The sequence below is a fragment of the Neomonachus schauinslandi genome, chromosome 4 (genome assembly GCF_002201575.2).
Source record: "Neomonachus schauinslandi chromosome 4, ASM220157v2, whole genome shotgun sequence".
Taxonomy (NCBI): Eukaryota; Metazoa; Chordata; class Mammalia; order Carnivora; family Phocidae; genus Neomonachus; species Neomonachus schauinslandi.
The window spans coordinates 77,551,973-77,575,454 of record NC_058406.1 but is presented as its reverse complement, the minus strand read 5'-3'; the positions used below and the strand labels follow the sequence as shown (position 1 = coordinate 77,575,454).

Genomic DNA, 23,482 nt, shown 5'->3' with positions numbered 1-23,482 from the left:
CTGAGAAACTTCTCATGGGTCCGCATAAAAGGATGTCTGATAAGAGGCTATACTTGGCTGCCCAGAGGATACATGGCAGGATTTTAAAGAAAAAGAAAAGGGGGGTTCAATACAACCTTCAGTAACTGGGATAAACTTACAGGATCCCACTCTTAGTAAGTTACAAGAAAACATCAAATGACAAAAATGTTAATACCATTTCTGAGGTATGTACTTTCAGTTCAGTCTCTCAGTCACTGACAACTATTGTTCAGAGTGATAACCTAGAACATTTTACTGAAAGATTTCAGTAAGGGTTGAAACAAAAAATGCTTTCTAACAAGCATCTGACCAATTGAGATGTAAAATGCAGGTCTTCTCATGATTGCACAAGTTAAAAGTGAGGAAGAAGTGTTTCTAATTTAAAAGTGAAGAAGGAATGCTTCCAATTACTAATAGCTTCCCAAGAAGCAGGGTTAATAGCATGACCTGTAATTAAATGTCATAGCAGATCAGTGTTTTATCAAAGAAATAAAACCTCAAAATGAACTTAGGAAATGTGAAGTTGGATAACAGTGGAGAGAGGTTCTGAAGTGGAAAAAAGTTCTCAGTAAATACTTAACATGAATGGTGAGGAAGGCAAAATTATTTTAGGTGATGGGTGGTGGACAGTAGATGTTTCAGTTATCGGTGCATAACAAATTACCCCCAAAACTCAGTGACTCAAAAGCACCACCATGTTCTCACATATCCTGATTTGGTGGGCCAGGGCTCAGCTGGGTGGTTTGTACTCTACAGCGTATCGAATGAGGTCACTCAGTGACTCAGCTAGTAGTGGAGTTGATCTGGAAGGTTCAAGACACTTCCCTAACATGCTTATTAGCACCTTGTAATTTTTTTTAAAAAATGAGGACATACGAAATTTTTCTTCAGGATAGCACTGAATTGCTCTAAAACCAAAAGACCCACACACTTTGTGTGGCACTGAAGGCTCTGGCCTGGTTAAGTGGACTGAATTCATAGTTATTTAGGAAATTGTACTCCCCACCTACCTCCTTCCTTTGTCCTGAGGGAGGAGTTGCTGCTAACTAGATTGAAGTGAGCCCAAGATTCTGGGCTCTGTTTTACAAATGAAGAGAGTTACTGTATTAACAGGTCAGAAAACGTGCCATCACTCTTCCTGTTAGGGTGCAGGCCTGTCATCCTTTCTTCCAAAAAAGGTGGGAAACTGGACTTGGGGCTTTCCTGAGCCACGCTTTCTCTACTAAAGGTAGGGGGTGATGGGAACATAAGTTGTTCCATCACAACTTAGCTGAGAAGTGATACAGTCGAGGCGTTTCTTCCAGCTATGAGCTGAGTGGTGCTTTCTTCCTCGGGGAAGAGAACCCTCGGGGCTCTTATGGTTACAACCAGGACTGCAAAGGAGGGACTGGCAAGGCTTAGACACCAAATCCTGACCTTAAATCCCATGCAACATACGGAAATTCTGAGGTCTTGTTCATTAGGTGTTTTCCTGACCTTTTTAAAATGACAGGAAAGAAATATGTGTTTGTAGTTGTCTATGTGAAAAGAAATGTTTGAAGCTTTGTTCAGTCTCTCATTCCTACACCTACCGCCCCACCTCACGCCCCATAACTCAGGGAAGTTCAGAAGAGTAACATATTAAAGTACAAACAAGACACATTGTGATTAACTGGACTTTTTCTGTATCTTAAAGTCAGTATACTATCAGTAAGACTTATTTTATCCTTAAGTGTGTGTGTGCATATATACACACATTTACACACATACACACACCAAAACAGCAATGAGATGAGGAGAACAAGTCATAGCTTACTTCTGGAATGTGAAGCTCATTAAAACCTTGGCTAATTTATCTAACAGCTGCCCTTCCAGCCAAATCTGCCACTTCTCCCCACTTCAGCTTCACCACAGGTCATCTCACCTGCCTTGATGTGGAGGGGACCGGGTATCAAAGTGAGATGAAAGGGTACTAAACAACTGGGCCAGTGCCTTCCCCATGCCTTGGTGACCACAACTGCTGCCCTTTTTACATATTTTACCTTTAGAGAGACTCTTGGTTTTTCCTTTAGTGAAATCACTATCCTGATTTAATGAAAAACATTTCAAGATGACCCTACAGTTCCTCAGTCTCAAATTCAATGTCATCAATTCCAGTTACCCTCATTTCCACTCCACTTCCGCCAATTGCTATCATTGCCTTAGACTTGTTACTTGAAACTGTTCAAAGGTCAAGATTCTGAACTCTCAGGGTAGGGTACCCCAATCTGTTAGTCTTTTTTTTTTTTTAAGATTTTATTTATTTGAGAGAGAAATTAAGAGAATGAGTGGGAGGAGGGGCAGAGGGAGAAGCAGACTCCCCGCTGAACAGGGAACCTGACGCGGGACTCGATCCCAGGACTCTGGGACCATGACCTGAGCCAAAGGCAGATGCTTAGCCAACTGAGCCACCCAGGCGCCCCAGCCTTCTTCCTTCTAATCTAACCTTCGCTGCACTTTGGAATTACCTGAGGTGGCTTCAGTAATACAGATGCCTGGGCCCCACCCCCAAAGATTGTGAAGTCCTGATCTCAAGCATTGCAGCCAGTCTTACTCTCCCAATCCTCCACCCCATCAGGATACATTTTCCTCCCTAACCAATCTGGACCCAATTGGTCAGACATCTCAAAAATTCTCTGTATTCCCCTGGTCTCTCTATTCTCTATTTTTTTCTGTTACTGTCACCTGTGAGGCCCAGCCAGGGAAACACTGTTTCTTATCTGTCCAGATTACTGAGATTTGGGAAACTACCATAAGCTACAGACCCTAAGCTGGACTTTCACTGCTGTTCCACAGTTCTTTTATTCAAATCTGATTACTTTCCACTAAATTCATTCAGTCTGAAAGTCAGCCAGTCGCCACAAAATTGAGTCCTATAGATTATTTAAGCACCAGGGTACATCAGTGAAGAAGACATAGCCCCTGAACCCAGATTCACTTACCAATTGGTTTCCCAGTAAGGCAGTGACCCAAGACAGGAGGGCAGGAGAAAGGGAGAAGTCAAGCTATTTCTTTCCCTCTGCTTTAGATTGGGTTGGGGCTCAGCCATTTCCCAATCCCCACGAGGCAGCCCTCCACCACTGAATGGCCCAGGCCTCTGGGTTTAGTAACACCATCTCCCAATGACCCTGTGGCACTAAGGGAGATAGAGGTTTCCTACTTCTCCAATCTCTGGGTTGCCCATACTTTCAGCACTTCCATCACCTGCATAACAATTCCCTATATTAAATTCTCTAGAGTGAAGCATTTTTCTGCCTGGACCCAACTGGTACATGTCAGCCAAACCAAACTAGCTGATAGGGAGTGTTCAGTCACTGAATACATATTAAGTTCTATGCATGCCAGCCACTCTGCCAGATACAGTGAGTTTTTCCCCTTTTATGTCTTTGTTCATATGGTTAACTCCACCTAAAATATTCCTTGCTGCTTTCCCACCTAACAAAACACTGCTGACCCTTCAAGTTTATAAGAAGCCAGTATTCTGAGCATCCACTCTGTGCAAGGCACGCTGCTGGGGGTACATCCCAGGCATCACAGAACTGATAGTCTGTGTTTCTTCATGAAGTGTTTTATCAGATTTTCTCTACTGATGTGTACACTCTCGAAAGTCCCATTTGACTGCTTTTTTTTAAAAAAAAAAAACTTGTATTTAACATCTATGTAGCACTTACTACTAGGCACTGTTCTAAGAACTTACAAATACAGCTGGTTTTTATGTAACTGTATGAAACATTATATTCATATATAACAATTTAGGTAACCTTAGGTAAACCTGTGAAGTAGGTGCTACTATTGTCCTCATTTTATAAGTGAAGAAATGGAGGCACAGAGAAGTTAAGGAACCTGCCTAAGGTACAGAGCTAGTAAGTGTAACTGTCACACTTTCATTTTAACCTTGCACTATGGCTATCTGCGTACCTGTTTCCACATCACCAAAAACTGCTGAACTTTTTCCCTTTCTTTACCAGTTACAGAACACATGATTTTTAGCTGGGAATGTGGCTTCCTGGGGGAAAAAAGCTATGATTCTCCCCTTCCCATGGGATGTAAATGAAAGCAGTATGGGCAACTTCTGGGAAGTGTCCCTCAGAGAAGGGTGAGCTTGAAGTGGGGCTCTGTCCCTTTTTCTTCTCTGCACTAACTAGTATGTTGACCTGATGGCAGGGGAGGAGCAATCTTCTTGGAACATCAGGAAAAAAGCTGCATTTATAAGGTGAAAGAATAAAAAGGAGCCTGGATCTCTCATGATCAAGTAGTTGCCACTGCCTGAACTTTCACATGAGGAAGAACCCTCCACCTTGCCGAATCCATTGGTATTTTGAGCTTCCTGTCACTCCTACCAAAGCCAATCCTAATTAATGGGATCATCGATCCATGGCTCCCTGCCCCACACTAGGGTGAACTCTAAGAAAATGCACTCTATCTCACTCACCTTTGTATTTCTTTCCAATGTGGTTCTTTGAACAAAGCTAGTACTCAAAAATATATATCCAATTGAGGACGAATGCGATTACAAAATATTTTTTAAAATGCTGATGCATGTAGAAAGCCCCAGATCAAGGAGGAAGCTGGAATGAAACCACTCTTGGCCTCTGGTACTCAGAGTCTGGAGCACAGGCAGCAATAAGATGGGCGTGCTCTCCACGCCCTGGGGCAACCCCCTCTTTGTCAGTACCTTCCTGGAATCCTGGGGATGTGAGGCCGAGCTGTAAAAGAGCGCAAAGAAAATAGGTCTTCAAAATGGAACACCTTCAGTTCCCCCTTCACCTTCATGCTTTTATCCCTGCGTTCCTCCTGCCTCAGAAGAGCAGATGTTTTCCCATCATTCCTAGGCTAAGCTTTTCACCTTCCTCCCATAACATCTTTGCATCTTAATTTTCTCATCTGTAAAATGGGGATAATTATTACTTAGTAGGACTTGGGGAATAATTAAATGGCAAGGGATAAATAAATTTGTTGGCATTTAGAAAAATGTTAGAGGTTCTTTTCCTCTTGATTCCCTTCTCTAGAGGCAGCTTGCTTCGTCAGTTTTTGGAGAGACTACTTTCTTCTAGTCTTCTTCCTACCTCTCTGGCTGCCTTTTCTTGGACTCTGGAAAAACTCCTTCTCCTATCCTTCAAATGTCTGTGCTCTGGGTTTCTCCCCGCACTTCCTCCCTAGTTCCAGCCTCCATCATTTTCTTACCTAGGTAACTCCAACTGCCCTAAACTGGTCTCCCAGCTGCCAGGCCTGCACTCTGCCAGCCAGCCATCCACACTACAGCCAGAGCGGGGATAGAAGGCACACATCCAAGCACACTGCTTCCCACCTGAAAGCGATTCAGTGGTTTCCTACTGCCTTTTGGGTAAAGTCCACAGTCCTTAACATGTTGTACAAGACTTTCAGGACACGCTGCCTGCTGGAATCACTACAAAGAGAGATTTTGTTCCGTTTCTCCACATTTAACCGGGGGCGGGGGGGGGGGGGCTCCTAAAAAGTATACTTATGGCTGAGATCCAGCATATAGTAAAATGTAAGGAGTCAATAAATGCTGAATGCAATTCAGAAAATCTTCAGTGGATAAGCAGTATCAGAGTGATCTAGGAACAATGTTTCTTTTTCCCTTCATCATTAGTATTGGGTTTTGGGTTTTTTTAAACTTGACTTTTTTTTTTTTTTTAAGATTTTTTATTTATTTATTTGAGAGAGAGAGAATGAGAGACAGAGAGCATGAGAGGGAGGAGGGTCAGAGGGAGAAGCAGACTCCCTGCCGAGCAGGGAGCCCGATGTGGGACTCGATCCTGCGACCCCGGGATCATGACCTGAGCCGAAGGCAGTCGCCCAACCAACTGAGCCACCCAGGCGCCCTAAACTTGACTTTTTCATTACAAGGATAAGATTGGCTTATTATGAAAAACTTCAAACATTACAATGAGATATAAAGTAAAAAAGGCCTTCCGTCCCTTCATATCACTGCTCCTCCTGCTCCAGCACTGTTAGCTGTATATGCTTTCAGAAAGTTTATATGCACACACATAGTAATGCACGTTATTACTATTATTAGTAGTATTATTTAACACAAGTAGAATCATATTAAACATGCTCATTTTCATATCAGCTTTTTTCATATAATCTTGGATATTTTTCCATAGCAGTATATATACATCTTCCTCATTTTTTAAAGGTCTGCATTGTATTCAACTATATGACTCTACTACACTTTCTTCAAAGTTATTTTTTTAATTTTTTAATTGAAGCATAGTTGGCATACATTAGTTTCAGGTGTACAACACAGTGATCGACAATTCTATACGTTACTCAGTGCTCACCATGATAAGTGTAGTTTCCACCTGTCACCATACAGAATTATTACAATATTGACCATATGCACTATGCTGTACTTTTCATCCCTGTGACTTATTTTATAACTGAAGTTTGTACCTCTTAATTTCCTTTACCTATTTTGCCCATCTCCTACCCCCAGCAACCACCACTTTGTTCTCTGTATTTATGAGTCTGTTTGTTTGTTTTCAAACAGTTCATTATTGATAGAGATCTAGGTTATTTCTAGTTTGTGGCCATTCTAAATAATGCTGCATTTATGGGAGATAAATGTGAATTTTTCTAAATACACAAAAATGCAAAGTATTAGAATACTAAAATAAATATACATCACAACCAAGTAGGATTCACTTCAGAAATGCAAGAAGGGTTAAATATTAGAAAATCTGTTAATATACTGCATAGTATTAACAGATCAAAGGAAAAAACCTCCATAGATTACTGACAACTAGGGATAGTTTCTTAATGTGATAAATTGTGTGTGTGTGTGTGTGTGTGTGTATGCATGCATGCGTGTGCACCAACCCCAAAAGCTAGCATCATGCTTAGTGGAGAAGCAGTCCTATAATGGTTAGAAACAGGACAGTTCAGTCTACTGTCACCATTATCACAAAAATTAACATTTTTCTAGAGATACTAGCAGATGCTATTACAAGAGAAATAATGAGACATAAGAATTAGAAAAAAGATAAAATTATAATTATTTGTGAATGATATATTACCAGAAAACACAACATACTTAACTGAAAAAACTACTTTTCCTTTTAAAAAACTGAGATAATTCACATATCATAAAATTCATCCCTTTAAAAATGTGCAGTACAGGGGCGCCTGGGTGGCTCAGTTGGTTGAGCGACTGCCTTCGGCTCAGGTCATGATCCTGGAGTCCCGGGATCGAGTCCCGCATCGGGCTCCCTGCTCGGCGGGGAGTCTGCTTCTCCCTCTGACCCTCCCCACTCTCATGTGCTCTCTCTCATTCTCTCTCTCTCAAATAAATAAATAAAATCTTTAAAAATAAATAAATAAAATAAATAAATAAAAATAAAAAAATAAAAATGTGCAGTACACTGGGTTTTTGTATACGCAAAGTTGTGCAATTATCACCACTCATTCCAGAACACTTCTGTCACTCCCCCAAAATGCCATTAAATACCCACTTCACATTCCCCTTAGCCCCAGCACTTGGCAACAATTAACTTCTGTCTCAGTAGATTTGACTATTTAGGATATTTTATATAAATGGAATCATACAGTATGTGGCCTTTTATGACTGGCTTCTTGGCATAATGTTTTCAAAGTTTATCCATGTTGCAACATGAATCAGTATTTTATTCCTTTTTATTGCTCAATAATAATATTCCATTGTATGGATATACCACATTTTGTTTATCCACTCATCAGCTGATGGGACATTTGGATTGTTTTTACTTTTTATTAAGAATAATGCTACTATGACTGTTGAATCTCAGATCTGTACCTCTGAAACAAATAATGCAATATATGTTAAGAAAAAAAAAAAAGAAGAAGATAGCAGGAGGGGAAGAATGAAGGGGGGGAAATCGGAGGGGTAGACGAACCATGAGAGACGATGGACTCTGAAAAACAAACTGAGGGTTCTAGAGGGGAGGGGGGTGGGAGGATGGGTTAGCCTGGTGGTGGGTATTGAGGAGGGCACGTTCTGCATGGAGCACTGGGTGTTATGCACAAACAATGAATCATGGAACACTTCATCTAAAACTAATGATGTAATGTATGGGGATTAACATAAAAAAATTTTTTTTAAAAATGTGAAAAAAAATGCTACTATGAACAATCATGTACAGATTTTTGTGTTAACATAGTTTTCACTTCTCTTGGGTATATACCTAGGCGTGAAATTGCTGGGTTATATAGTAACTCTGTATAAATTTTTGACTAACTGCCAAACTATTTTCCAAAGGGACTGTACCATTTTACATCCCCACTGGCAATGTATGAGGGTTCTAACTTCTCCACATCCTTGCCAACAATTGTTACTGTCTTTAAAAAAAAAAAAAAAGATTTTATTTATTTGAGAGAGGGGGAGGGAGCACATACAAAAGTTGTGGGGGAGGGAGGGAGAAACAGACTCCGGGGGAGTGGGGAGCGGGGAGCTCAACCTGGGCTTTATCCCAGGACCCTGAGATCAGGACCTGAGCCGAAGGCAGATGCTTAACCAACTGAGCCACACAGGTGCCCCTGTCTGTCTTTTTTATTACAGCCATCCTTGTGGATGTGAAGTGGTATGCCATGGTTTAGAACTGAAAAATCATTTTTTTAAAAGATTTTATTTATTTATTTGAGAGAGAGAATGAGATAGAGAGAGCATGAGAGGGGGGAGGGTCAGAGGGAGAAGCAGACTCCCCGCTGAGCAGGGAGCCCGATGCGGGACTCGATCCCGGGACTCCAGGATCATGACCTGAGCCGAAGGCAGTCGCTTAACCGACTGAGCCACCCAGGCGCCCTGAAAAATCATTTTAAATAGTAAAATAGTTCAATTAAGATGTCTGGATATAAATTTATTTTTTAAAATATCAAAAGCCTTCTTATATACAAACCATAATCACTTAGAAAATATAATGGAAGAAAAGATCTCAACATAAAAGAAACTATCTAGGAATAAAGTTAACAAATAAGATATATATAAAGAGAAAACTTTAACATACTTCTGAAGTACATAGAAAGACTGAATAAATGGAAAAGCATATGTGTTCTTCTTCCCCCCGCTGCTGCTCTTAAATAGGAAGATTCCACAGAGTTAGTTCAATTCTCCCTATATTAATCTATAAAATAACATGACTCCAACACAAATATCTCCTAAGATTAGAACCAGATTAGCTGTAACTAAGGCTCATGTGAAAAGACAATACAGAATTATGGTTTTACCTAAAGACCCAGGCATTCTGGCAAGCCGCTTATTAGCTGTGTATTCCTGGACAAGATACTTAACCCCTCTGTCTCAGATGCCCCTTCCATGAAAGGGGATACTACCAACCTGGTAGGGTCGTCAGGAGGATTAAATGCCTTAAAATGCATAAATTACTTATAACAGTACCTGGTATATAACAAATGCTACATAAATGCTAGTTATTAACATGTGAGAAAAACAATTGAAGAATAGATGAGGAAAATTTTTAAAAAATACAAAAGTATATTCTGGATGAAATAAAGATTTAAGTACAAAAATAAAACCATATAAAGCACTAAAGTAAAACATGATGAAATTATTTAATAATCTGAGTGCAGTATAACCCCAAACCTGGAAGTCATAAAGGAAAAGACTGATAAATCCTAATATATGAATTTCTGTAAAGCAATGAAATACCACATATGACATCAAAAGGCAAATATATGAAGAAAGAATAATTGTAACATATATTATAAACAAAGGACTGGTTTCCATAATATGTAAAGAACTCCTACAAACCAACAACATAATGACCAATTATACAGTAGGAAAATGAACTCAAGAAAAGATAAATCACAGAAATACAAATTAGTCTACATATGAAAAATGCTCAGCTTTCCCTCATAATAAAAGACATGACACTGCAACTAGAAACCATCTTTCACCCTCTGATAACACATAGGCTGTGAGGAAAAGGGCACTCACACACTGCTGGTGAGAGTAAATAGGGCATAATCTCTGTGAGAGCAACATGGCAATATCTATCAAAGAATGCACAAACAAACCTTTGACCCAGCAATCCAACTTCCTAGGAATCTATCCTATAGATATATTTGCACTTGTATACACTAATGTAAGAATGAGCATGTTCACTGAAGCATTGTAAGAGGAAAATACGCCTAAATGTCCAACTATTGGGGACTGTGAAATCATTACAGTACATATATGCACCCTGGAACAAGGCAAGGCAGCTCCACCTATATTAATAAGTGAAAGAGGGCGCCTGGGTGGCTCAGTTGGTTAAGCGACTGCCTTCGGCTCAGGTCATGATCCTGAAGTCCCGGGATCGAGTCCCGCGTCGGGCTCCCTGCTCGGCGGGGAGTCTGCTTCTCCCTCTCCCACTCCCCGTTTGTGTTCCCTCTCTCGCTGTGTCTTTCTCTGTCAAATAAATAAATAAAATCTTAAAAAAAAAAAAAAATAAGTGAAAGAGTAAGTATAGCATACTATCAATTGTGTGTCACCTATATCAACATAAACACAGAGACAATATATGTAAAAATGACATGAGCATAAGATAAATCTGAAAATATTTCCCAGAAACCATTTTCACTAATAGCTTACAGAGAGAACTGCAAGGCTAAGATATAGGAACAACAACGATGCTTACTTTTCTCTGTACCTTTGTTGACAATGTTGGATTTTGTATTTTTTGCAAGGAGTTTGTTAACAATGAATTTTGAAAATTCCATTCATTCATTCATTGGTTCCCATTTAGTGAGGAGGAACCCAAATCTCATGCAAACCCATGAGCTGTCAGGGGAAGAGTGACAAGATAGCAACCCCTGCCTGGAGGCGGGCAGAATGGACCTCGGACCTCTGCACCGGAGTCATGGGGGGGAGCAGCGGGCATTCTTATCAGAAATGCAGATTCCTGGGCCCCGTCCCCGATCGACTGAATCCGAGTTCCGCGGTGAGGCCCGGAAATCCGCATTTCTGACAGGATCCCACTGGGGATTCTGGGCTGGAAGGGCAGTCAGCCAGCAAAGCGTAGGTCAGGGTGTAGGCGTGTTTTCTCATCCTTCTTTCTCCCTGCCTCGCCCCCGCCCCCCCAGCAGTCACGGTCGCGATCCGGGCAAGGGGGTGTCAGCCCTGGAGCGTGGGGGCAGCTCCTCGGCACACTTTGGGCCGAAACGGCGAGGCCTCGCTTGGCCGCCGCCCGGAGCCGTTCCTCGCAGTTCCCGGGTCAGGCTCCGCTGGGAGCTGGGCCCAGACCCTGAGCCACCGAGCTGAGGAAGCAGAGCGGGGCGGGGGGCGAGGGCACCCGCGCGAGCGGCCAGAGGTGGAACGGCCGCAGAAGCCGCAGGCAGAAGGAGAAAGGACAAAGGAGGAGAGGCAAGTTCAACCGTGTAGGAAAAAAAGAGGGAGGAGAGAAATGACGGGGTCAGAAAATAAATTACGGGGAGGGAAAAACTGCGACTCCGCCGGGACTCGAACCCGGAACCTTTGAATGCCTTCAGCCTCTAGAAGTCCAATGCGCTATCCATTGCGCCACGGAGCCACCTGTTGGAGTCCTCGCGCATCTGCTGTGTTAAGCCAGAGGCGACGGCCCCGCGCTCTTCCCACCGCCCCCTTAGCCGCCCCCCCGGCTTCCCGTCTGTGTCGCCGAGGCCAGGGCATGGCTAGCCTGGGCAGCAGCCACCGAACGCGAGCCGCAGGCGCCCGTGCTTCGCCGGCAGCCGCCTCTCACAAGGTCGACGAGTCCCGCGCGTCCGCCGGGCCCCGATCGGTCGGTCGATCGGTCTGAGGGCTGCCACAGCCCGGTCTCCGGCCGGCCCAGGACGCGGCCGCGTAGGACCAATCACACCCGCGCTCTTCCTCCCCGGTCCCTTCCTGCCCCGAGCGGCCCCCGCCTACCGGGTCTCTCCGGCGGCCGGTCACGCCCGGCCCGGGCCCGTATTCGGGCCCGGGCCCCGGACCCGGCGATGCGGAACCAGGCAGGCCGTTGCGCCGTTTAGCCGGGCCGGTAACGCCGGGCACTTACGTCGCACCTTTTAGCGGCCGATCTCGAACGGCGGCCCCTCCCGGGTGCCGGACTCTTCCCTGGCGGGCCGCGGCGGCGTCTGTGTGCGTGCTTGTGCGTGTTTTATTTGCGCAGGGTTCAGTAAAACGGGGTTTGGGTTGCATTTCGCTCCCCACAGACCCAGAGCCGAATTTCTGAGGTATCCGGGCTCTGGTGGACTGAGGGGGGCGACGCGCCCCGCGCCGCAGCATCCTCTGAGAGCGCATCCAAGTGCCGGGAGCTGCCTCCGCGGCCGCCGTGCACCCGCCCCCAGCCCGCGCGCAGCTGAGTGGGCGGCCCCCGCGAGGGTGGCTGCGCGCGTGGGAGCGCCGGGAGCATGCGTGTGCGGGTGCGTGCGGTTGGAGGGCGCGCGCCCGACCGCGGCCGCGGGCGTTCCCGGGGGTGGCGGGCGGCGGCAGAGCCCGAGGCTCCTCGGAATGGCGCGGTCGCCAGGAATCAGGTGGGTGACGGGGTGGAGGGTGGGTTCTTCAGTGCCCCAGTCGTCCCCATCAGCACGGCCCCGAAGCCACTCGAAATAAACAATCTAAGTAAATACTGCGTGGTTATTATGCGACCGCTGCAGACAAAATCTCTGGCTTCCCGCTCCAATCCGTTTGCGGCTTTCCGAGAGCCGCCCACGTAGAAATTGCGGCGCTACCGCGGTGCGCGCTCTTGCGGTCTGTCCACAACCCACTTCTGCACCAAACCAGCGTCAGCCGCGGCCCACACCGTGGTGCACGCCATTCGTCCCTGCCTAGCATCATCAGGCATCAAAGCAAAGTAGTCTCTGTCAGTGTTCTAAAGAGGGAAAGGGAGCTCCCGGGAAGAATCTAGTGTGGCAGGGATCTTTCCATTCTTATATTTAATCCCACAACATGCCATGAGGCAGGTATTATTGTCCCTATAAAGAAGGGACACTGCAGCTAAGAGAGGTTAAATTAATTGTGTAGGGACACCCAGCTAGTAAGTATCAAGAACTGTGAAGAATCTGAGATTTTACCCTCCTTGCAGGCTAACATGTCAGCTTGTCAATTTCATGGACGCTGACCGAGCACGCGAGAGAATACCGGGTCAGCAATGAAAGACTTACAGCAAAAGCAATAGCCAGAGTGTCAACATGTTTGTGTTGGTTTTCTGAACCCCAGTTTTCACAGGAATGAAGCAGATGGGCCCAGATGGATGCTTGCTCACAAAATGGATTGCGTTACAGAGGAGGACTGCTAAACTTGGGGAACCCACCATTATATAGCGAGCAGTGAGCAAGCCTTCCCTTTGTCCTGTGGGGAGACACCCTCATCCCTCAAGTTTGGTCACTGCAAGCACAAACCCAAGAAATGGCCCAAGTGAGCAGGGTCTTGCATTCTTAGCATATGTGGCAGGAGTGTGCAAGGGTGCTAAGGGCCCATGGTAGATTGCCTCTCCAAACAGTAAGTGACAGAAGCCTGATTGCTGCCAGGCCTGTTTCATTCCACTGTATTATAAGTAACATTCCTTGACAACAAACATTTTGTGTATAGCATTGTTATGCCCTCTTTAAGATTAATGAAATAAAACGCATCTTTGCATACATCAAGGAATTCTCACATATGCAAAATTAGCCCACAAAGTAGAATATTACTTTCAATCATATTTATGTAAACAAATCTTTATTGAACTCTGCAATGTACCAGGCACTGGCAGCATCTCAGTCTTCACTGTTCCTTGGAGTTGAACATGAGGGAACAGGGGGAGAGATGCCTCAGTGGAACCATACAGAGGGTTTCTGCCTGGGGGTGTTGCAGCCAATTCTCAAATAATCAGTCATTGACATAACTAAGTAACAATTTAGACTCATATATAAAAGTTCTGGGAAGGGGCGGCTGGGTGTCTCAGTCGGTTAGGCATCTGCCTTTGGCTCAGGTCATGATCCCAGGGTCCTGGGATCGAGCCCTGCATTGGGCTCCCTGCTCAGCGGGAAGCCTGCTTCTCCCTCTTCCTCTGCCTGCCGCCACCCCCACCCCCCCCACCCCCCCCACCCCCCCACCCCCGCCGCTTGTGTGTTCTCTCTCTGTCAAATAGATAAATAAAATCTTAAAAAAAAAAAAAAGACAACTCTGGAAAAGGGGCACTGGGAAAGACACAAAGTGCTAGGGAAAGATGTGTGTGCCCCTAATCCCACTTGATGAATCAAACAAAGAATCTTAGATATTTGATTCCTCTCACTAGTTGAGACCCTGTCCTGTCATGGAAAACATTACCAAGATACAGGGTTAGCAGACAGTGTGGGAAAACGAGGCTTGTGTGACAAACCCTGCTAGCAATCGCGGTTGTACTTTTTACCCCCTAAGTCAGAAGCCTGGGAAAAGCCACAGCGGAACAAGCCTAGGTGTGTTCTCTGACAATTAGTAAGCGGTTTATAGTGAATCTAGTTGCCATAGGAGGAGAACGATTCAGTAAGTTTTCCTAAACCTTTTCTCACCCTGAGATGAATTTTCTCAGGCCGTACATGCAGTAAACAGCCGCCATTATACAACCTGAACCAAGAATTTCTCAAAAAAAAAAAAAAAAAAAAAAAAAAAGGCAAGAAAAGAAAAGAAAATTACCTCTTCCTTCCTGCCGGAAGAGGGAGCCAACGCACGCACTATAACCACCTCCAAGCAGGCTGATCGCCCAGGGGCAGTTGGAGTTTCCTGGACAGCAAAACCCTAAATTAAAAACAACTTCATTTTGGTGTTTTAAAGTTCAAATGCATTGTACACCCTCCAGGAGTTTGCAGTAACACTTTTCATGTTTGTACGGCAGAATTATTTTTAAGTTACTATGTTCTATTTGCAGTGCTTGGTAGCAGCTCCAGCTGCCCCAGAAGGTCTAGAAATCTATACTGTTACATATTTTCACTAGCTTTGCTTTGCTTCAGAGGGAGAAGGTCGTTGGTGTTGGTGTATCAGTTTAATTCAATTCAGTGAGTATTTAGGGAGGGTATACTTGGGCCTACTGTGGGAGACTGAGTGAAAGTTTAAGTCACAATCCAAAGAGACTTCAAATTCCTTGGGAGAAATATGACCAGTGAAAATGAAGCAATAAGCAAATAATGCTACACAGCATGTGAAAACCAATGGCAAGGTGTGGTGGGCACTCCTGCCAGTAAAAGGTTTCTGAGTTTGCACTCCCAAGTAATAAGTATGTAGGATTATATTCATTATGAAGCATACCCCAAAAAGAAGTTTTAAAAGGATGAGATTTTTAAAAAAACAAAGATGTGAGATGTGGAGCACAGACTATGGAGTCAGACTCCTGGTGTGCACATCTTGGCTCTGATTCTTACTTGCAAGACATGCTCCTCAACTTCTCAGAGCCTTCTGTTCCTCATCTGAAAAATCCCAAAGTTGTGAGGATTACAGGAATTAATCTTTGCAAAGATTTATCTCAGGCCTGGCACATAGTAAGTGTGTAACAACTGTTTGCTGTTATTATTAGCAAGCAACTCCCAATAAAGAAATCCCACACCCTGCAGGAACAAACCAAAGTTCAGATACAGCATCAGCTAAATTTGTTGCAACCCAAGACCCATTACCCATCTCCCCACCCAGCTTCTACTGGACTGTAGACATCATGTCTGTTCCCAAACAGAACACGCAGCCTCTCAGACTGAAAACTGCAAACATTTACCTTCAGCTTCATGATTTCCTCACAGTTCTGTCCCAACCTTGGGTGGATTATTTTCACGTGTGCTACCGCATGGTTTTCCAAAGCAAGGATTTTTTTTTTTGCCAGACAAAATCTCTCAACATTTACATGATGGCCCTTCTCATCCTAAAAAATCTTAGCACTGAGTTCTTAGCCAGACCAATAACCAAACTACATAGGTGGCAAGACAGGAATGAGGAAAGGAAAATAAAATTCTCCAGGATGAAGAAATCTAGACATTAACATAGAAAAGAGGGACAAATCGGCCCTTATAGAAATACTGTTGGGGGTGAGGAGTTGAATGTGTCGAGAGATGAGGAGAGACAGGTAGGATCGAAGCCAGTTGTGGCAAAGTGGCCCGGGGAAGGCTTGATTCAGGATGAAGAATGTGGATTTAACGCTACAGGCAATGGGGAGCGACTAGTTTCTTTGGCATGTGCTTTAGAATGATTACCATAGAGGGTGGTGGGCAGGCTGAGTGGGGTGGGGCCCAAGGGTCAGGGAGACCATTCAATTTCATTGAATTTGTGCTTGGTGTTTTCCTGGGCTTCCTCATCTCTTCAGCAAGCAGTGATTGAGGGCCTACTTGAGATACAAAGAAAGAAGACGTGTGCCTGGTTTACAGCCTAATAGAAATGACCACAGGTACACAAACAACTGTGATGCAAGGTCAAGAGGTCTCCAAGTGAGGTGCAGGCGGTATGGGACTTCAGGGGAGAGAGGGGTCACATCCAGAACGAGGGAGGGAGGCTGCATTTGAAAAGACTCTCTAAGCTAGGGCCGGCTTGTGTGAGGTTACTGGCAGGGATGAGCATAGGGCCTGGGGAATGTGAGGAAGAAGACAGGACAGGCTAGGAAAATGCAACATGATCCAGTCCCCAAAGGGAAGGGCTTGAGAAGAGCTGGTTGAAAATCTCAGGCTCATAGGCTGGTGTTCAGAATGGGGTCCAGTCACAAAGGGAAACTGGGTAGAAGCGGGTATATCGCGTCTGCGGGAGGCTGCACCAGTTCTGGACCTTTGGCTGGGGTGACTGGGATGCTGAGCAGGCTTCTAAGCAGAGCTCTGGAAGGATGGAGGACCATCCTGTAGGGGGCAGTCACCTTCTGCCTGAGAGAAGGCTGCACAAAGTCCACGCCTGACCTGAGTCTTTGAGTTTGATCAGGCTTTGAGCCTGCCAACAGCACATTTATTCATTTACGCATTGGGCCGGGCTCTGCACTAATCTCTGCAGACGCCGGTGAGGAAGACAGATGGTGCCCCTGCTCCCATGTACCTTGCAGTCTTGAGCAAAGTCAGACAGGAGAGTGTGGATGGGTAGAGGAAATGGGCTTGACCTGGCAGGAGGGACCTCTGAGAGAGTCAGTGGGGCGAAGATCCCGAAGCACTTCGAATGCGAGGCTGTAGGGCTTGAATCCATCGGCCCACATCATTTCCTTCAAGAATATTCCCAAACATTCTTCTGTCTGGAGCAGAGGCTGTGGCATAGGGGGCGACACTTTTTTTTGGATTCCTGAAGCACCTTGGAAGCTGTATAATTTTCTGTTTGGTTTTCTGCCTCCTTTCCCAGACTATATATAGGCACCTTGCGGGGAAGGAACCATGCCTTCTTGTGGCTAGCTCGCAGCCGGCTCCTTGAGGCCCTGGCTGAGTCCTCCAGGCAGTAAGGAGGCTCCGCGACCACGTGCCTAGCCTGTCTTCTGTGGTAGACTAGAAGCTCTTGAACACTGGACACCCTGGCTTTCCAGCTCTAGGCAGTTCTCCCCGAGGCGCAGCACAATGCCCTGTCCACAGCGGGCACTCCATAAACGCTCCCTGAACAACCATGTGGAAGTAGGAGTTGACCTGCAGTGTCCTAATTCTTTCAGCGACCCAGTTTGGGGGAGCAGGTCTTGAACCTCCCCCCATCTCTTCCTTGCAAGTTCTCAACAAACAAAGACATTCCCCCACTCCTGGGCCCAACTATGGAAAACCATTCACTAAAGTTTAACTAATTTTAATCCTTTAGCAGTTGAGAGTAACCGTGAAGTAATAAATCATGCCAGGCCCCGTTCTGAGCCTTCCCTGTGTATGCGAATGGGCCTCACCCTTACAACAACCCTCCAAGAGGCATTGCCCCTGTCCGGATGGGAAGGCAAACACAGGGAGAGCAGCAGGACTGGGCCAGGCCCCTGTCCCCAAATTCACAGTTACTCTGCACTGCAGCCGCTCCGTGGAAGGAAATCGGGAGGGAACCAGCAACTGGGGACAGGCTTGTTAGACCAGGGGTCCTGAAACTCTGCTGCACGCTAGAATCCAATGCCCAGGGTGTTCCCAAGACTAAGGAAAGCAGAGTTTCTGGGGGTGGGGCCCTGGCATCAGTTGATTCCCATTGGCAGCCAAGTTTAATAACAAATGCTTTCTGCCCATTCCTACGACAGCGGTGACCATGGCCCAGGAGCATCAGCATAGCCTGTGAGCGGGGGAGAAATGCAGGCTCTCGGACCTCCCCCAGACCAGACTTGCTGAATTCAGAATCTGCATTTTTCTTTTCTTTTTTTTTTTTCCTTCAGGGAAGGTGGAGTGGGGGGGTGGGTTTCAGGGAGGTAAATAGGGCTCACAGGGTGCAATATGTGGCTTGGGGTATGTGTGGGGGTAGTTGGGAGGAAGGAAGAGGATGAGCAAGAGTGGGCTGAACCAGAATCTGCATTTTAATAAGATCTGCCAGGTGATTCATTTGCATTAAAGTTTGAGAAGCGGTGGTTTAGGATTTAGGTATTCAAACTCTCATTAGTCCACTTCAGCTTCTGTTATCAGCATTAATTTAAATCCTTGAGCAGATCTCAAAACTACATCAAAAAGCTCAGAATCAGAGGTGCCTGGCTGGATCAGTCGGTGGAGCAGTGGAACATGACTCTTAATCTTGGGGTTGTGAGTTTGGGCCCCATGTTGGGTATAGAGATTACTTAAAAATAAAATCTTAACAAGAAAAAAAAGCTCAGAATCAATCTGATTTATTTGCCCAAAACATTAGCACAGAGGAAATTATGCCCCTTTACTTCCCACTGTGTAGGGAATTGGGGAAGAAAAGGTACATTGCTAATGATGTCCAGCAGAACCTAGGTCGGGTCCATTCTACAATCCCTCCAGGCTGCCTTTCTCCTGAGTTAGACTGAGGGACAGGGCTTACAACCTCAATTCCATCAGGACGGCACCTTGGCCCTCAAGATGAGTTGAGGAGGAAATCCCTCCAGCCAGAGGTATCCAAGCTTTTAGGGCCTCAGCTGTTTCCCCATGGTATGTCTGTCATAGACCCACAAATGACACCAACAACCCTTTGTCCCAATGCGGTCTTGTTATTTGTCCATCAGATTTCTGACTCTGATTAGAAACATTGTCCATTTTTTAGTTATTTCGTTTGTCATTGCTTTAAAGATTTATTTATTTGAGAGAGCGCACACCCATGGTGGGGCGGGGAGGAGGAGGGGGCAGAGGGAGAGAGAATCTCAAGCAGACTTGATCTGGGGCTTGATCTCACGACCCTAACATCATGACTCTGAGATCATGACCTGAGCCAAAACCAAGAGTCAGACGCTTAACTGATTGAACCACTCAGGCGCCCGATTTGTCATTGCTTTAGAATGCCATTTACTTCACCTTGTCTCCACCAAGTTCTCAAAATTGCTTCACAGGGTGTGTAAGAATAATATTTTTGTAGGCAGGGGTAGTTTTCAAATCCTCATCCACTCCATCCCTGTGGTGGTATAATCTTGTCATTAAACCTGAGACCCCTGTCGGTAGGACAGCCTGGCTCATCTCTGGAGGTCAGTGGGAGGAGGAGGGAGAAAGTCTGAGAAGTGTGACTGAGTGAGGCAACATGGTTGAGTGGGTTTTGAGACAGTTTATGACCCTGGGAAATTACCTGTCTGAATTTTCACTCCTCAAAAATGGAGAGAAAATAATTTCTGTTTCACAGGATGGTCATGGGAATTAACTGAGCTTCTAACATACACTGACATGACAGTAAGGGATATAGTAGTTGTCTATTGCTACATTAATATACACCCCAGACCTTAGCAGCTTAAAACAATAAGAATTTATTACCTCACAGTTTCTGTGGGTCAGGCAGCCGATGCTGAGTGGTTCACACTCAGGGTCTCTTGTGAGGTTGTTTGGGGTTGTAATTATCTGAAGGTTTGACTGGGGCTAGATGATCTGGTTCCAAGATGACCCCTCCCATGGCTGGTGGCAGGAGGCCTCAGATCCTTGACCTCTCCACAGGGCTGCATCTCCCAGAGTGAGTAATCTAAGAGAGAGAGTGAGGCAGAAACCACGTGTCTTTTATGACCTGGCCTCAGAAGTCACATACCATCACTTCTGTTATATTCTATTGGTAACACAGACCAACTCTAATACAGTGTGGGAAGAGACTACACAGTGGTGTGAATATCAGGAGGTAGGAATATTGGGGCCATCTTGGAAGTTGGCTTCCACAGCATCTATAACATTCATTCCTGCCCCTTTTTAACATGACAGCTATATTCTTGTTCCTCTACTTCAATCACCAAAGACTCTGAAAAGGAAGACAGTTGAAATGATTCACCTTTGTTCTTCTCACACTAAATTACTTTGACTAAGCTGGAAGCTTCCACCCTCACATCAGATTTGCAATCATGACTCAGAAATTTGGGACTAGATTTATAATTTCTCCCAGTTCATGTGAAGGACACGGAGACCCACTGGGATGTTCCTTGTTTTACTATTCCTTGGTCCTTGCCCACTTTCCCCTTGAAATGATTCTTTCTATGCATTTTATTATATTCTCAAGATGTCTAAAGTAGTCTCAAGCAGTAGCAAATGGCTGGCTGAGTTCCCCTCCTTGTTCTAGAATACTTGCTCTTGAATACAAATGATTTACTCTTGCATCCCTAACGTTGTGATTATAAAACTGTGAATACATTTGTATAGTGGTGGGGTCACTATGACTTTTTTCTCAGCTCTCCAGTAGCAGACTTGAAATTCCCAGAAAGGAAAGGGCTAATAAATATCAAGTTCTTCAACACTAACAAAGAGGAGGCACAAAGAGCTATAAAGAGAAGGGCAGCTCTTCCCCTCTGTTTCCCTGGGTAATCCTACTTGGTTGCCAAGGGTTTGTCATTTTTAGGCCTGGGGTAAGCAATAATGATAAATTGAAAGACCTCCAGGTATTGTAATAGCAGATTCCATGCTAGAGCCTTGACCATGACACATGTAGGTGTTGAACAAATGGATGCATGGATGGAGGGATGAACGCTTCAGGTACAGTATGACCAGGGCTAATGCCCCACGGGTAGTGCCTGTGTGGAGTGAGGGCCAGGGTCCATTCCCATTGGCCAAGCCTCCATTCAGCTGGGCTGACACCCATACTACACTGGTTATTACAGATAGCATGTAGTCTGGGACAGTGTGGCTCCACGTTGCAAACGGGGTTACAAAGAAATGTTTAGAACCCAAATGATATGGCCGACTCCTAGGACTGGTTAGAACACGAGTGGCCGGGAATCCGGAAGGAGCAGGACCTGATAGTCTCAGAGTTGCAATAAGATGGATCTTGGAGCAGGTGTCAGAATTCAAAGTATATCAAACTGGGAATAAAGGAAGATAGCGGTCACTTAAATCTGGGGACAAAACCTGGGAGCAACTGAGGAGTACAAAGGGAGGAGAGATGAGGAACAAGGGCTAGGTGAGCAGAAGCTCACTGTAGTTGACATGAATGGAAAAAAGAGCAAGAGGGAAAAGTATATTAATTAAGTTCAGCTGTAAGTGACAGAAAACCAAAGCAACAGAGGCTTAAATGAACTAGAACTTTATTAAGTTACAGGTAATGAAGTCTGGAAGAGAGCTGTCCACAGCTGGGATGGCAGTTTGGGGATCATCAGGGATCCAGATAACTTTTGTTGCTTCATTGTCCTCAACATGTGACTTCTACCTCATGGTCAAAGATGGCAGTTCAGGCTCCAGCCTTCACATCTACAGTCCAGTCAGGAGTACGGGGGAAGGAGTGAGATGAGCATGTCCTCTCCCTTTGAGATAGCATTTCTCAGTCTTGGTACTACGGGCATTTTGGGTCAGATAATTCATTATTGTAGGGGCTATCCCGTGCATTGTTGGATGTTTAGCGGCATCATTGGTCTCTACCCACAAGATGCCAGTGTTTACTTCCTTCTTCTCAGGTATGACAGACACACATGTCACCAGACATCCCCTGGGGGCACAATCTCTCCAGCTGGAGAACCACTGCTTTCAGTTGACTTTCCGAGGCTGCACCTGATCCCTCTGTTTACATGCCTTTGATCAGAATTTAGTCGCAGAGGCAGCTCAGCGACAAGGAGCTGGGAAATGCAGTCTTTATTCCCGGCAGTCACGTGCCAGCTAAAACTCAGGAGTTCTCTTACTAGAAGGAAGGAGACAAGAGATATGTGAGGTAATGCAAGTGTGAGGACTCAGACAAACTTTGGCTATTTTGTCCTGGTTTCCCAGCTCCTGCCTCCTGGCTAAGGAGGGAACAGCCTTAAGCAGGAGGTTGTGTGGTCCCACCTGCAGCCAATGGCATCCTGGCTCTCCAAGGCAGACACTCACCGCAGAGCTGAGCCTTCCACTGAGAGTCGAACATTGGGTTCTCTCTTACTGCCTTTCAGCAAGCTGTTCGCTGGGGGCAGGAGCGTGTAATAAGACACTGCCTCCTAGTCACCCTGGCTCACCCTTCTGTCCCCCTCTCCTGCTCTCCTCTCTCCCTTTCTTCCCTTTAGATGTGCTTATAAGAGGCCCCGATGTAGAACCAGGAGGCTTAGAGCCCGCCTGGAGGGTAAGTCACTCAACGTCTCTGGCTTCAGTGTCCTCACCAGTAAAACGAGGGGCTGACTAGAGGACCCCTAGAGTCCTCCCTGGCTCTGAAATGCTTTAATTCTCTGAAGTCCACCAGGCTGCAGGGAGTAGCAGAGGAAGCCCCGCTCTGATGAGCAGCATCAAGACAGCCCCTGGCTGGGTCTCTGTCGGCCAGACTTCCCTGCCGCGTCACGTCCCAGCCTGGCAGATGTCACTTAGATTCCCCCCACTGGCACCAGAGAAGCCTGCTTTGGATACCTGGCACACTTGTCTTGCGAAATCTGACCCAATCAAATCATGCCATATGTGCTCATTACAAACCTGTCCTCGCGTCAGTCAGATGGATGTGGTGCTTCCTGGGCTCCCAGCAAAAGGTCGAAATGGCTCGCATGGGGGCACAGCCGGCCTTGAGCGGTGGTTTGGTTTCACTTGTCACATCTCCATGTCCTGTTTAAATTCTGTTTCTCTAGTTAAAGTGTTTTCATTGCTTTATTTATTCAATAAACACTTCTGGAGCACCTGTTACTCTGTGGGGCCCCAGGAATACAAAAAACCAAATGAGACCCTCCCTTTCCGGAGCTGGTCCTGAACAGGGCCTTTCCCAGTGTTCCCTGATCTTTTCCTACCTGATTCTACAGGCTGTTTCCCTCTCGGCTGCATATTCTGCTCGGGTTCCTCCTGCCTGGCACACTGTCTCTTTCTCTGTGGAGGTTTTGCTCATGCACCTGCCCAGTGTGAACTGGGACCCCACCCCTCTCTCTCTCTCTCTCTCTCTCTCTCTCTCACACACACACACACACACACACACACATACCTACCTCTCACTTTGGACTTCCTCCTTCTCTAGATTTCAGCTTAAATGTTCTGTCTTTAGGGAGACCATCCCCGACTGTCCCACCCCAAGCCCAGA

At 45.7% G+C, this 23,482-nt stretch overlaps 1 non-coding gene across 1 annotated transcript; it reads right to left on the bottom strand.

Annotated features, from left to right (window-relative positions):
- Positions 1 to 11,479: 11,479 nt before the first annotated feature.
- On the bottom strand, positions 11,480 to 11,564 carry TRNAR-UCU. The gene is given in 2 exon segments: positions 11,480 to 11,515; positions 11,528 to 11,564. It is a non-coding gene; the product is annotated as a tRNA-Arg (tRNA).
- Positions 11,565 to 23,482: the final 11,918 nt, after the last annotated feature.